This window comes from Nelumbo nucifera, chromosome 2 (genome assembly GCF_055504915.1).
Source record: "Nelumbo nucifera cultivar China Antique chromosome 2, China Antique-T2T, whole genome shotgun sequence".
Classification (NCBI taxonomy): Eukaryota; Viridiplantae; Streptophyta; class Magnoliopsida; order Proteales; family Nelumbonaceae; genus Nelumbo; species Nelumbo nucifera.
Window position 1 is genome coordinate 35694747 of NC_142650.1, and position 11067 is coordinate 35705813.

Sequence of the window (11067 nt, forward strand, 5' to 3'; positions counted from 1 at the left end):
CATCAAATTACTCTCCCCTGGAATTAGACTACAAGATACTCATGGTACTTTTAATTTGGTTCATAACCGTGGCATAAAAGTTCTTAAATGTGGGAAAAACTTCAGACTTCTTATGGAAAAAATAAACCCATGTATATTGAGTGCAATCATCAACAAATAACACAAAGTATTTGTAACCCAAGCATGAAATAATAGGAGATGCCCATACATCACTATGAATAAGATGAAAAGGAGTAAAAGCAAACTCAGGATATGGAAAGGGAAAAACATGACTTTTACTATAGCAACAAGCCAAACAGGATTTATCAAAATTATTGAATGAAGAGCTAGTAATAGGCAAATAACTAGAAGAAAACATATAATCCCAGTTTTTAGCATGAGTATGACCGAAATATCTATGCCATAAGTGCTACGCATTATTATATGAAGCGGAAGAAAAATTTGAAGTAGTAAATAACAAACAAGAAGTTGATGAAGAACTTTAACTTTAATCCTCAAATTCAAGAGCAAACAGCCTTTCCAAGCCTACGCCCCTTCCCCCTTAGCTCTCCAATGTGCTGGTCCTAGATAAAGCAACCATCACAAGAGAAAAGGACATTGTTACCATCATCAACATGTTGTCTAACAGAAATTAAATTAGTAGTCAACTTAGGAACAAAAAGAGTTTTGGAAAGATAGGAAGGGAACAGACTTGGAAGTGGATAGAAACAAATCATCACAGCCATAAATAGGATGAGTTTCACCATTAGATGTAACAATGTGATTATCAGAGGTGTAAGGTTTAGGAGAATGACCAAAGGAAGCTCCAAACATGTGATTTGAGGCTTATGCACATATGAGATGGAGAAGGGCATAATAAGCCAATTGACTTACTAGCCTGGCCAATAGCAAAAAAAGCAGAGAAAATAGCCGAAGATATGAGTTGGCGAATCTTATCTTCATTTAGTGAACCCTAAGAATCAGTCTTGGGAACTGAAGTGGAGGGAGAAGCATTGGATGGTTCAACCAAAGCATGAAAAACCTTATGTTGCCGTTTCTTAGGTGGCCTAGCCAAACATTCAACAATAATATGTCCCTACTGTTTGTAATAGGTGCAAAAGTTCTTGCATTATGATGCAACACACCCAAAATCCTTGCACTTATAACACTGTATCTTCGAAATATCCTTTTTTTCCTTTTGTTTGGTAGCCATAAAAACTGCATCTATGCCATATTCTCTTTCTTATTATCAAGAGAGGACTGAGTAAGGAGCTGAGTTTCCTCTCTTAATAACTCCCCAAGGGTCATATCTAAGTCCGATTTTCCCACTAAGTATGTTTGAAGATATTGTCTCATAATCAGGCTAGAGATGCATCAAGAAGTGCATAACTTTTCTTTTATCAAAGTGACTCTTCATTGCTTTCACACAACCCCCCAAATGAATGAACTCATATTCAGTCCAAAGATTCATAAATCCAGCATAGTACTCTTGGATTCTTTACTCCAATATAAGAAAATATATCCAGCTCTATCTGATATTGTTTGGACATATTGGATTGCTTATAGACCTTCTCAAGGTACTCAAACATGTCATGTGCAGTCTTAAGTTCCCTCATTAATAGCAACATCAAAAGTTACAGAACCAAAATCTAGGAGACAACCTGAGCATTTTCAATCTTCCACTATTTGAGCCCCTTTGCATCACTAGCATCTGGCGTGGTTGTAGAACCATCAATATAGCCCCACATCATTTTCATTTCAACAAAATACTGAAATGAAACTTCCAAAAGTGCATAGTTGCTGCCATCAAACTTGATTGAGATGATTTCGGCATTCTCAAGTTCCAAGATCAATAAAAACAGGTAGAGACAATGGAACAGGTAGTATGAACACCAAGGACGAGCAATAATTTCTGAAAGAGATAAAAAGAACCTCTTGCAGCCAAGAAAAACTGTTTGAACTGCTGAGAAAGAAGTGATAGAGAGTACAGTCCAAAAAAGGAAAGAGAAACCTGCTGCCACCCAAGAGAGAAGATCAGAACTTCCTCTACACTCTATGTAGTTTCATCATGATCTTAGATCTATCAAGAACGATCTAATTAAACCTTCCTTGCTGGACATGCTGAATAGAGAAGATTGATTTTTTGGTTGAGCAAAGCAGCCCCGAAACCAATCTCAAAACAAGGGGAAGGACAGATTTTGATTTTTGACTGAGAAAAGATGGATCAGAGAGCAACCTGCTCTGATACCATGATGGTTCAGGTGAGAAAAAGAGAGAAGAGACAAAACCACAAGGAGAGAATGACTGTTTGGTTGGTCTATCACTATCAGTCCAGATCCAACCCAGGAAATAGGTATTTATATTAAAATATAGAACTGTACAAGGCTGTACACTAGCATACATGCCCAATAATAGACAAAGAGGAATAAATAAAAAGACAAAACTACCCCTCTTCTCCACAATTTACTGTTAAAAAAGTTTTCAAATAAGTGCAGCTCTTGTACAGGATTTATCTTGAAAATTTTTCGTGCTCTTCTTTTCTCATTGTCCACAATTCTTCTGCTGTAGTGCACCATTCTGCCTCTCTTCTTGGTTAGGCATAAAAACAATCTCCCAATCAGTTCTCAAGTCTGTTGGAAGGATTGACCTGCATTCATAAAGCGAAGAAAATCCAAAATACCACTGTATGAAATAGAAATAAGCAAATGAACAAGAGATTAGTAAACTGTATGTGGATTCATAGCTTGCTTTGTACAAATAATACATATTGGGTGATAAGCACCAATAAAGCCTCTTTTTTCAGAGATTCTCACCCTAATTTTAAGTGGAATTGGCCCTTTCAAAATAGACCACAAGTGATCCCCTCAAAGAAGGAACCACAGAAGAAGAAAAAAATTGAGAAAAAAAAAATCTGAGGAGTTGGCAGACCAAATTCTAAAGTTAGGTTTAGAGTCTTTAGACATACCAAGAATATCACCTTCCAAAAGAGCAAGAACAGCTAGAACAAAAAACAAAAAAAAAAAAAAAATCTTCAAAGCAAGGTTCTAAACTAGCCCATCCTTGGTTAAGGATGCACAATGGAAAACAGGAAAATCTTTGTGGAGGGACAAAGAGAAAGTCCAGGAAATCTGCCCCTACAGAGCTGCTCCTTTCCACCACCATAAATAATTCCAAAAATTAGTGTTGCTGCCATTAGGAATATATCGGGTATACTGCAAAAAATGGTTTGAACAGGAAGGTATGGATTTTCAAGGTAAAGCTAGTAAAGCACTTACATTTAAACTCTCGTCCCAACAATTTACCATCATTCCACTAATGGTAATAGTTACAGTGTGCCTTAATTTATTTAAATCAATTGGAAATATTCTAGGCCACTTATCAAGCTGCCTTCTTTGCTTTTACAATTTACAAACTGATTCCCATTTGATCAAATATTCTCCTTTAGGCCCAATTGTCTCCTAAAGAAGTCTCATGATTTTCTCCAATCTTTTGCCAACAGAGATTTTGACTTTAAACATGGAAATCTGGAAAGTAGTAACATTGGTAGATTAGTTGGGGTTAATTTGATTAATGCTATTTTCCCCTTTAAGGAAATGCAATTCCTGTTCCATGTGGCTAGTTTCTAGTGAATCTATCAGGAATAGGGTTTTAGAAACTGATTGATCTAGGATCCAGGATTCATGTAGCCAACCCCATATAGTTGGTACAGGGCTTGGATGATGATGACAGTGAGTGCCTAGATGCCAAGGAATCCAAAACAACTAGTTATCTTCTCCTCACTGCAATGACAACAATGTCTTCAACATTAGTTTCTAGTTTCTTAAGCTTGAACATCTGATCTTCCATTTTATCCTGTATAAACTGCCTTAAAACTCAGAAGATCCTGAATGGAGTTTCTAACTGTTCTAAATTAAACTCTAATGCTACTTTTGCATAAAAACTAATCTATCCTTGATGCATGAAAAGGTGGCTTTATGTTGGCAATATATCTTTATCTGTTGTCACAAGTAAAAGAAAACTGTCAATTTTTCAGATAGCATCTATGCATTACTTCTGGTCTTTGGATTAGGAAATTGTTGAGAAATCTGACATCTCAGTTCTCAACCTAAGTTAGAAGTTTGTATTGAATCTTTTGAATTCAGGGTCTAGGGAATTTGAGTTTCTGGTGGATGGTGGGCTGCTATTTCAGAGCTGGGTGAAGTCAACAGGGGTTCAGAGGGATGAGGAATTTCTGAGATCCTTTTAGTGAAGGGTTGGTTGCTGATGTTTGTTGTCTTTGAATTGGTAATGTTTAGTTTTGGTTTCTGAAGTTGTTAAATGGCTCAAGGCTTTTTTTTTTCACTCTAGAGAAGTAGCTCAATTTGAGTCATTTTGGGTGGTATTGTCAAGGGGAAGGGCTTATAGGCCTTTTCTTTTGATTTTACTGCTCGATGATTTCTTATCACCTCATCTTGTACTTCCTTTTGCTTTTATTATTGTATTTTCTTTTATTATAAAAGATCACTTCTTTTAACCTAGAGTTTTCCTCAGTTTTCTATAGGGGTGCCCATAGTTAGGTTATCGAACCGTGGGCCTATTTTTTAAACCGAACCAGTAGTGCCAGTTTTTGGAAAAACGGTAAGCAAAACCGAACCTAAGTCAATCGGTTCGGTTAACTGTCAGTTCCGTTTGTTGGTTTTTCAATTTTTTATTTTTATAATTTATAATAAAAATATTATATTATAAATAATACATTATATATATAATGCATATATTCATTTATAATATTAGATAATATAAAAATATATGTATACCGGTCAATTTGATTAACCGGAAATTTCAGTTTGGTCTTGTTGGTTAGGTTCTGTTTTTCAGTTTTCCATGATCATCCCTAGTTTTATATCTGTTCCGAGACTTTGAAGGATGTGAGTACAAATTCGCTGGGAAAAAAACTAAGTGTTCTGCTTCTAATGACAGTTCCTATCAAACCTGAGGAACCTTCGAGATTCACATGCTGCATTGGCCATTGGATCTTCTGACTCAGCAGCAGATGAATCATCTTCTGTCACAAGAATAATTGCTGAGTGCGAATCTGCATTAACATTCCTGAATCGTGATCTTGGGATCCTTTCAGCTTCTGTTGCTAGAGCGAAAGGTGAGGGAGCCCCACCAAGATGTTAATTGTTTACTCAGTTAACTATGAGGTGCTAATGTGCCATACAGAAATCTCTCTGTTGGCTCAAGGAATAAAGATAGATTGTTATGAAGAATAACTTCAACTGGGAAATCTTTCTAAACAGGACATGTATACTAGTAACTCTTAACTCATACATGGTTCTAACTTCAAAGTTTCGACTGAACAGTGAATACTATTTTCATGTATCAAGGAATGAACTCCCATCATTTCATTCATCACTTCACACCTACTACCATCATTTTAGCTGGTCAAATGTCCCTAATTCCTTGTATATAGCATATTGGCAACCTGAAAAACCGATACATATTGTAAGGATGAAATGGCATGTAAGAATGAAATGGGCTTTCTGGTCTTTCACATGAGCCTGGATCCGGTAGGCACACCTGGTGAACATACTGAGTAAGCACACAACCAATATGTTACACCTGTACCAGCAATGATTTTAATTGGTGACAGGTGGGTTGGGAGCAAGGTTTAAAGTATTGGAAATGCAAGATGTACCAGAAAGACAAATTTAAGAGACATTTTAGGATATGCTTTGGATATGTATGGAAATAGATGAACAATCAAGATATGGAAATACTAAAAAACACAAATAAAGCTTAAAGATATATTAATAATAGCAAGGTTTGGATATGTTTTTAATTCATGACAGGTGGGTTGAGAGGAATGTTCAAAATATTGGAAATGCAAGATGTATCGGAAAGACAAATTTAAGAGACATTTCAGGATATGCTCTGGATATGTATGGAAACAGATGAAAATTCAAGTTATGAAAATACTATAAAACACAAATAAATTTTAAAAATATATTAATAATAGAAAATATAAGTTTTATACGAAGGTAAACATACAAAACCATACTTCAATGGTTTATTTGAAGTGTGAGATATTGGGGCACAATTAGTAATTATTGAAAAATAATGGAAGATTGGAATATGTATTAATTTTCAAAAAACCAATATAATTTTAATTAATATTTATTAGTATATAAACTTTAGCATTAATTAATAGACATCCATTAAGAAAAAAATTTGCTTAAGGATAAAATGCATACAATTATATCAACAATTAGATTATGCCATAGTGGTGGGTTTATGGTCATGACAAACAAATGACCAAGGTTTAATTCTATTTATCTCATGTTTATAGTTTTAAATAGGTTTTTTTACCAAAAGAAGGGTTGGTTTAATGGCAAGTCAAATTCAAATTTAAATAATGCTTTAATGGTGTAATTATTGGGGGATTAAGGGTTAATTATGACAAATATTAAATATATGTATTATTAGAGAAATAAGGAGTAATTATAGGATTATTAATGAGAGTTAATAATACAAATGGATTCTAATATTATACAATTAGTATGTATTGGCCGATACATTCAAAATATTGGCGAAAGGAACGGACTATTGGGTTTATTATGTTCCTTGTATTAGGCACCACTGGACAGTACGGGCAAGTGCCCAATAAGGGTCTCACGAGGTTAGGTGTTGTATTGTTATTTACGAGTTCGCATCACCGCCCCACCGCGCTACGCCCCACACGACGTGCGACTGACACCTGTCCAGTCGCACGTGGTGGGGCGTTCCCGCGTGTGACGTCCGTTAGCCCCAAAACCAATTGTGCCATGGCATTGCCCTTGGACTGCTTCTCGGGCCTTCTCTGCGCCGAAGATTGCAAACTCATCGTCGTCGACGACGGAGCCGATGAAGTCGGGAGCGGGTCTCGCCAGAACCAGAAAGAACGGATGTTTTTTCTTCGATGATTCGGGCTTCGATACGAGAGTTTCGTTGCTTCTTGAGAAAGAAGGAGAAATGATGCCGAGGGAGGATTACTTGACGAGGCTTCATTCTGGAGACCTCGACGTTTCTGCTCGCAATGACTCGGTTGACTGGATTTTACAAGGTGGGTTTTGGATTTTTTGATCGAAAATATCGATCTTTTTTCATTCCTGTTTCAGTTCTTTTCTTTTCTGGTGGTTCCATTTTCTCATGTGAAATCCTATGGTATTCTGAAGGTTCATCGCCATTTCAACTTCGAACCATTGACTGTTTATTTATATGTGAATCATCTGGATCGATTCTTATCACAGTACGAACTTCAAGTAAGCCATCAAAAAACCCTGATTAAGAAAATGGGCATTTTTACATTTTTAGAACCTGCAATTAGTGATGCCAAATCCATTAATTTCTTCTCTGGTTTGTTATTTCTTGCATCGTCTCTAGCGTGGGAAGCCATGGATGTTCCAGTTGCTATCTGTAGCTTGCGTGTCTTCGGAGCGTTTCATTTAAAAAAGTCAAAAGTAAAATAATTTAATGAAAAAAATCACAGCCCCAGACAAAAAACAAAGGTTAGAACTTACCTGATGACCGGAGCGTTCGCCGGTGCCGGAGATGGAAGCGGAAATCTGAGCTCGGACAGAGAACGGGGTCAGAGCTTCTCCTCCAATCTGAGCTTCAGGAGGGGTGCGAATATGGGAAAAGAACTGGTTTCGGGGCTAACTGGCGGGGCTAATGTCCGTCACGTAAGCGTCGCACGCGGGAACGCCCCACCGCGTGCGACTGGACAGGTGTCAGTCGCACGTCGTGTGGGGCATTTGTGGGGTGAAGGGCAGTGGGGCGGTGATGCAAACTCGTTATTTACATATGCTTGTAGGGTTTTACTTATAATAGACTTTGTCTTTGAGTCAAGTCTTTTTTGTTGTTTGATCTCTTTTTGAATGAAAAAAAGGATAAATTGTTAAAACCAATTTTAGACATTTTCATGCCTAGAGGATTCTAACAAGAGGATCTACTTGCAACTACTACCTAAACAGAGGTTTCAGCAATTTACCTTTAAAAAATACAGTTTTTACAATCTTTTCTTCCCTTCTTATAATGAAACAAACCATAACTTTCAAAACTGAATTAGACCGGACGGTCAGACCAAAAAAAACAAAAAATAGTCCATTTATTTCACCAAAAACCATTAATTTGATCAACAAACCATTGATCCAAGTAATCGAATCATTCGAACCATTCAACGATTTAACCATTTTTTTTATTTTTTGGTCAAAATAGGCCATCTATTTGGTTTGAACGGTCAGAATGTTCAACCCAAGAACCGGACCCCTGATAAAAACCTTGAAAACGATGTGAGGACAGGCTTGCACTGACTGAAGCCGAACTCAGCCAGCACAAAATGGTGATCACTCCTCACTCGTCATATATAAGAAGCCCAACTGCCCAAGGCCAGGTCAGTCTTAATTTTGGGGGGTTCCAGAGGAATAAATGACCGATTACATTTAAGCGCCTAACCTGCCATCGAGTTAACCAAAATGGCATCTGACTTATAGAAACCAAAAAGATGCCAACCAAACACTCCCACAAAAACAAACCAGATGCATCATTAGTCCATCTCCCATGACATTTTCGTGCTCGTGCCCTTCCTTGTCCTTCTCCTAGCAAACAGAGACTCAGGTAGCAATATCTCCTTTGCAGAAAGGAAGGGGATATTTCAAAAAAGAAAAACCCCCAAGAGGCTAGAAAACCACAGTCCAGCTCCTCTACGAATTAACCACAGCCAATCTAAATCTGCCCACTCAAGTTCAAGACTATGAACTGTTAGAGAGAGAGAGAGAGAGAGAGAGAGATGCAAACCAATTTTACTTACAATATGACCATTAAACCATGGAAGACTTAAACACAGGAATTCAACTATACAAGAAAGAACATGATAAAGTACAGTGCAATACTTCTGCAGCTACGTCTCAGGCATCTTTTTACTTTGGCTGCAACAAGAACGAAGAACATTAAATCTCAGTATCTTACCTTGACAAAGACTCCACTAACTAGAATTTTGGAATTATACATTGAATAACAGAAAACTATAATGATTTTCAATAAACTGATGTTAATGGTCTTGTGCTTGAAACATCACAAGAAATCAAGGAAAATTTTGGAGGACTCACCGATATGTGCTCTTTGACTGCTTAAGTTTTAACTGTAGGGAGGGTAGTGGTACAACGTTTGATATTCTGGACATCATGGCCAAATAAGGAAGAAGGACGACAGTTCTTGTGTACAATATGCTTTACCATCTCAAAGTGTCCAGAAATTCCTGGACCCAAATTACCTGGTTGAGGATGAGAACCTTCAATGTCTTGTTCTTCCCCCAACATATTTTCTGGCTCGTCATTTGTTTGATTGTTTTTGTTGTTCACTTTCCTTGTTGAAACTGCTGTAGTCACCCCTGTTAGACAACTAAGAGGTCCTGAAATTAAGAACAGGGTTAATGCACATTATAAAGATTCCAGACAGGGAAGAAACCAAACAGAATCAAATGCTCGAATCTATAAAGAGCATCCCAGTGCATGACGCTCCCACCAATGAGGGTCTGGGGAGGGACAGATGTACACAGACTTACCCCTGCACATACAGAGAGTGTTTCCAAGAAAAAGTTTGAATCTATAGTAATTCTTTTATGAGAATAAAAAGGCTATCCCACATGAAGTTCTAATTTCTATGATTTTATTCCTGTAAAGCCATGTGCACCCGGCATGCTAATAATTTTACAATTTCTTTAGTGCAAAACAATGTTTGGTATAAGGAAATATCTGCATGGAAGGTGTCAAAAGTGCTATGTGATTTATCCCTGTAAAGCCTTGTGCTTGTCTGATGGATGAACTCAAGACACCAATTGTGAACAAAGAGGACATTGTAGGTTGTGCCCTCAGCACTGAAACACAATGCTCATATACATAAAGATGTCAGATGGAGGATCTGGAATGGCCGCACAATAATTCCAACTTGGTAATAAGACACACCTAACACCTTCATGTGGATTGATGATATAATCACATCTTGAAATATATAGATGACCAATCTAGGAAGATAGTTCCACTAACATTCTTTACATTACCCTCAAATAGTTGCAAACATGTAAAATTCTCAGCCATCCGACTCAGCACAACTGCCAATTTCTTGGAGAATGAATTGTGGTGTGTATGAAAGTCGTGACTTGAACAAGATATTCTCAATGAAACCAAATGAATACTTGAAACCTCACTTGATGAATCAAGGAATAGAAACAGCATTTTTGAGGTTAGTAACACATAAATATTCCCACCAGAAGTTGTGTATGCAAATCCTAGAAATAAAGCTGTCATTCAAACAAACTCAATTAAAGCTTTCAATAACCAAGATAACAACATCATGGCGGGAAAAATTGTACACAACCTCAAGCAGAGACTATCTGGAAGTGCATAATTCATATTTTGTCAACCAATTCCTACGTAGTGGAAGAAGGCAAAAGATTTCTAAGATACAGGAATATTAATGGTTATTCACAAGTCGACCCTTGAAGCAACAATGCCAAAGGTTATGGATTCAAAACCAACAAGGTTTACTTGTATAATAAATGCCAATGCTGCAGTTCCATCTTGATCAGGTATAGGAACAATGGGTCATTTTGAAAATTTCCAAGTGAACTCTCTTTCAGTTCAAACCAGTCCAAGGAAATTCAAATTAGCTTATGAAGAAAAAACAGAGTCTCCATTTGATACCCCCTTTTAAAGAGACAAGGGAAACAAAAGTGACCAGAGTAAATGAGAAAATGATGAAAAGAAACATTGTCTAGAAGAAAGACTAGAGCACAAACAAGCTACCCTGGAACACTAGAACCATTGTAACTATCCCATATCTCAGAACAACTGGTTGGACAACTTAACGTTCACTAGTAAAGAACTTTCTGAACGGGCCCTTGATGGTGGTGCATGGAACACCTCCAAACTGTTCTGTGATGCACCATCAATACTCGAAGGCTCTGAAACCCCCCACCCTGGGCAAGTCTATCAATGTTCAGTTGGACTGAGATTTCTCAAGTCAGTTTCTCTGAAATTATCTGTAGTAGACACCCTCTGCACCATTCTAATG

At 37.3% G+C, this 11067-nt stretch overlaps 2 long non-coding RNA genes across 2 annotated transcripts; one reads left to right on the plus strand and one right to left on the minus strand.

Moving 5' to 3' along the window:
• Nucleotides 1-569: 569 nt before the first annotated feature.
• Nucleotides 570-9119, minus strand: LOC104612333 (uncharacterized). The gene is made up of 3 exons (XR_737801.3): nt 9105-9119; nt 7518-8924; nt 570-2626 (listed from the first exon to the last, which is right to left on the minus strand). It is a non-coding gene; the product is annotated as an uncharacterized LOC104612333 (long non-coding RNA).
• Nucleotides 2623-7521, plus strand: LOC104612332 (uncharacterized). Its single transcript, XR_016082957.1, has 3 exons — nt 2623-7060; nt 7173-7259; nt 7381-7521. It is a non-coding gene; the product is annotated as an uncharacterized LOC104612332 (long non-coding RNA).
• Nucleotides 9120-11067: the final 1948 nt, after the last annotated feature.